The 3916-nt window shown below is 43.4% G+C and overlaps 1 non-coding gene across 1 annotated transcript; it reads right to left on the bottom strand.

Annotated features, from left to right (window-relative positions):
• Positions 1-3543: 3543 nt before the first annotated feature.
• On the bottom strand, positions 3544-3618 carry Trnas-cga (transfer RNA serine (anticodon CGA)). The gene has a single exon. It is a non-coding gene; the product is annotated as a tRNA-Ser (tRNA).
• Positions 3619-3916: the final 298 nt, after the last annotated feature.

The following is a 3916-nucleotide window of genomic DNA, read 5'->3' on the forward strand; positions in this document are numbered from 1 at the left end:
ATGGAGAGATGGACGTTTGGTCTTGCCTAGGACGGTTGTGGCCAAGATTTCGGCTTGCATGCCATGTCCTGGCACGAGTGCCATAGCGCTCAGCTTGGTTGGCACATTTCCCCCATATTTTTCTTTATTGTGATTTTAATACCCGTATAAAAACAGGTAGGCTGGCAGCAAGACAATACGCCGCTCTTCAGCCAAAGATATTACAATGGTAAAACAGAGAAGACACATGAGGTGAAACAAAACGGCGGGGAAAAAACAGTAGACACGTGAACATAAAAAACATGAAGCCGTTCACACTCGATGCCAATTCACACTACAAACTGTTGACACGATGCACAAACACTGAAGATGTCGATGGCACTGGTGAACGATGGAGTGCGACGGTGAACACTGAACACTAAACACGACGACACACACGAGACACTAATGGCGATGATCTCCGGCGCGCGAATGTCCACGTAGCGTGTGCGAGTCACATTTCCCCCACCGCCACACCATGCTATATCTCAGTGTAAGGATGGGAAAATAGCGAGAGTGCCGCATTTAAATGGCAGTGCAGCCGTACTGGTTTAATATTTCACATTTCTCAACAACAAAGAGCAAAAACAAAACAAATTTTTAGTATTATTGAATTATTCTTGGCGCAATGAACACACATAAATTTACCTGATACAAACACTCGGCATACGGACAGACGCAAATAACTTCACAGATTTTCGCACTGAGGTTGCAACGTCATCGTGACTTATTTAGTTTCATTGTCACCAAACGTCTTTTATCCACATATGTTGCTCGAAACATTGTAGCACTTTTGCAACTTCCTTATGAAGACATGGAAACTACCCGAATAAGGAAATGTATAGTACGTTGGATTGCAGACAAATCCACTTAAAATGCGAGATATGCAATCCATTCCGGATGTTCTAATTTTCTTTCCTACACTTCTTTTTCCTTCATAAATTCAAGAATAGCGAGTTTTTAAACGAAAACTCTTTCTAGGCATACCCCCTTGACTTAACCAAACCGTAGTTTGCAGTAATATATAAAGTATCCATACTCTTTGTTCAGTTCCATTGAAAACTATTGTAACTGATACTCTACGTGTTGTACCACCAATTTCATCATGTGCCCCATCCTTGAAAATTTAGCACAAACTGCTTTGATGTACAGAACAATGAAACCTATCTGTCGATCGTTGAAAGTTTTTGCTCTTTCATTGTCAACAAAATCCTTAAATTCTTTCTGTATGGGTATTTTAATATCTTTTATAGCACATTTGGAGTTCCCATCGCTTAAGCGAATCCATAACATATATTTATACTTCCAGGAACGAACGGGCAAAGGTGAGATAGGCTGTGCCTTGCGCCCTTGCAACCCCACTATCCTCCCCTCCCCCCCCCCCCCCTCACCTGCACGCGTGAAGTTTGGCACATCTTGGGCGGCCATGGCCTAGGACGCGTGAGCGCTCCGTTTGGCTAAACATTACCGGAAGGCGGCCACCACATGGTCAAGTGTTACTGCCGCCATCACGCGGTTGAAGTTTGTCAGCTGCTCGACCGTTGCAGGAAGCGAGGCTGCTCAGGTTCAAAAAAATGGCTCTGAGCACTATGGGACTTAACATCTGAGGTCGTCTGTCCCCTAGAACTTAGAACTACTTAAACCTAACTAACCTAAGGACGTCACACAAATCCATGCCCGAGGCAGGATTCCAACCTGCGACCGTAGCGGTCGCGTGGCTCCAGATTGAAGCGCCTAGAACCGCTCGGCCACTCCGGTCGGCGACTGCTCAGGGAACCGTTGGGTATCTATATTATGGTCTGTACGGTGAGGCCTTTCCTACAACACACATTAATTTTACTTTTAATTGACCATTGCATCTTGGCTCCTTTCGGGTATAGCCGATATTTTTGGTCGTTTCTGCGATATTCTGTTGTGAGCTAAGGCGCTCGTTTTCTACCAGGCTGTTTTTAGCCGATTTTATTGACACGTATTCGAGATTTCTGGCGAACGTGGGTTTTGATTTGTATTTTGCTTACTTTCCACGTTAGTGGGTGGCATGGCTTGGTTGATTGTGTACGCGAGCCCGCACTTACTGTAAATTTATTCTGTAAGCTACTTGTCTGGTGTATTGACTATTCAGTGCTTGCCAGTCTTGTTGAATTTATTGGCGTTTCGTATTTTATTAGAATAGTGTTTAATTTTGCTTATGTGTGTGCGTTACAGGATAGAGCTGCCATTGTTAAAAACCTTGTTTATTGAATTCAACAACGGAAAGGTGCCTTACTGTATGCTTTAGTTTGTGTTGTTGCTTTCATCAGACCATTTTTGGCAATGTAAATTCCTCCCACATCTGCGGGAATCTGGTTTTGTAAGACAGCTGGCCGACGGACTCTAGTAAATCCGCTTGATATTAGCTGTTTGCCGAGATGCCACCTATGTAATAATTATTCTGTGATGTGTTTATTTGTCATTTCGGCCTTCTGGGATTAGATAATTCTTTTTTTACATTTGATCGGTTGCATTTAACTCCCTGAGATTAGGTTTTTGCCGTACTTTGGTGTTCTATGTTTCATTTGGATATGATATCTGCCGGGGGCCTTTATATTACTAATTAGTTTTTCGGATGATTTATATGGTCTAGGCAATTTTTAATGAACATCTCACGAACTTCACGCTTTGTACCTGGCGTTCCTGATTGGCCGTTGCGTCGTAAGGCTCACTGTATTTATTAGCATGATAGCTGCCTGCACGTGGAGGCTCTGAGCACTATGGGACTTAACATCTATGGTCATCAGTCGCCTGCACGTGGAGACGCGTTTGGACGTAAGCTTAAGGTCCCTTACAATAATTGCTAATGGGCGTCTTGTATTCTTAACGAAATGTCGTGTAAATCCTAAAGCACCCTCAACCATAGTAAAACTTGTTTGCACGTTCGTTGGCCGTTGGTTCTGTTGTTTTGTATCAGTCTCAAATATTTTTTGAGTAGAGAAATCTTGTCCACTTAAGACTGATCAGTGATTCCGTAAGCCGGTGCTTAGGGGCGAGACATCTTGTTTCTTAATGAAATTGATACGCAAAATTTAATTACTTGTAAGGGCTTCATCATGGTAGGCACTTATTAGTTGGCCTTAGGCCATTTGTGCAGTGGCTAAATGTAGTTTTCCGTTCGAGCAATTGAAGTTCTCGCCCTATTGACCTCTAATTGTCTGTTAACGAGCAACGTCGTGTGGAAATTAATGAGTCTTGCTGCAACTGCTTAGTACTTTAAATTATTTTGATAAGGAAAGGTAGGCGATTTTATTTTGGGTCCAACAACGTGTGGCGATCTTGTTTCCCTAAGTTATCACCTTGCACCCATGCATTTTAAAAATTGCATTTATGGATGTGGTGAGCCTTAGGTTTTATTGCCTTACTTACTAGTCATCAATGCTACCGCTATTAAATTCTGTATTTTAATAACTGTAAGAGTTCAAGTGCTTTTTAATGATAAACTATTGTTTGTTAAACAGCACTTTACAAAACTTCCTGGCAGATTAAAACTGTGTGCCGGGCCGAGACTCGAACTCGGGACCTTTGCCTTTCGCGGGCAAGTGCTCTACCAACTGAGCTACCCAAGCACGACCCACGCCCCGTCCTCACAGCTTTACTTCTGCCAGTACCTCGTCTCCTACCTTCCAAACTTAACAGAAGCTCTCCTGCGAACCTTGCAGAACTAGCACTCCTGAAAGAAAGGATATTGCGGAGACATGGCTTAGCCACAGCCTGGGGGATGTTTCCAGAATGAGATTTTACTCCTGCAGCGGAGTGTGCGCAGATATGAAACTTCCTGGCAGATTAAAACTGTGTGCCGGACAGATACTCGAACTCGGGACCTTTGCCTTTCGCGGGCAAGTGCTCCACCAACTGAGCTACCCAA

The sequence above is a fragment of the Schistocerca cancellata genome, chromosome 3 (assembly GCF_023864275.1).
Source record: "Schistocerca cancellata isolate TAMUIC-IGC-003103 chromosome 3, iqSchCanc2.1, whole genome shotgun sequence".
NCBI classification, from domain to species: Eukaryota; Metazoa; Arthropoda; class Insecta; order Orthoptera; family Acrididae; genus Schistocerca; species Schistocerca cancellata.